This window comes from Caenorhabditis briggsae, assembly GCF_000004555.2.
Source record: "Caenorhabditis briggsae complete genome, chrII, whole genome shotgun sequence".
In the NCBI taxonomy this organism is placed as follows: Eukaryota; Metazoa; Nematoda; class Chromadorea; order Rhabditida; family Rhabditidae; genus Caenorhabditis; species Caenorhabditis briggsae.
In genome coordinates this window covers 9,068,820-9,069,078 of record NC_013486.2, presented here as the reverse complement: position 1 = coordinate 9,069,078, position 259 = coordinate 9,068,820, and positions in this window count along the sequence as shown.

The window sequence follows — 259 nt, the reverse complement described above, 5'->3', positions numbered from 1 at the left end:
AAAGTCCTAATTTCAAGAAAAACCGGATTTTGTAAAAAAATTTTACCTATTTCTTTACTAAAAATAAGTTTTATTTTCGTTAGCCATAATTTTTACATGTGAAAACAGTGAGAAGTTCTTTGAAAGCAGGAAATATGATCAATATGATCGAAAAATTGATCAAGATCGGCGGTGAAAAATTTTGCTAAACAACGCGCACTAGCGTAATAGCGGAGTGTCGTTGGTGGGTTGTCGTTTTCATCATACTTGGTGAAGGGCC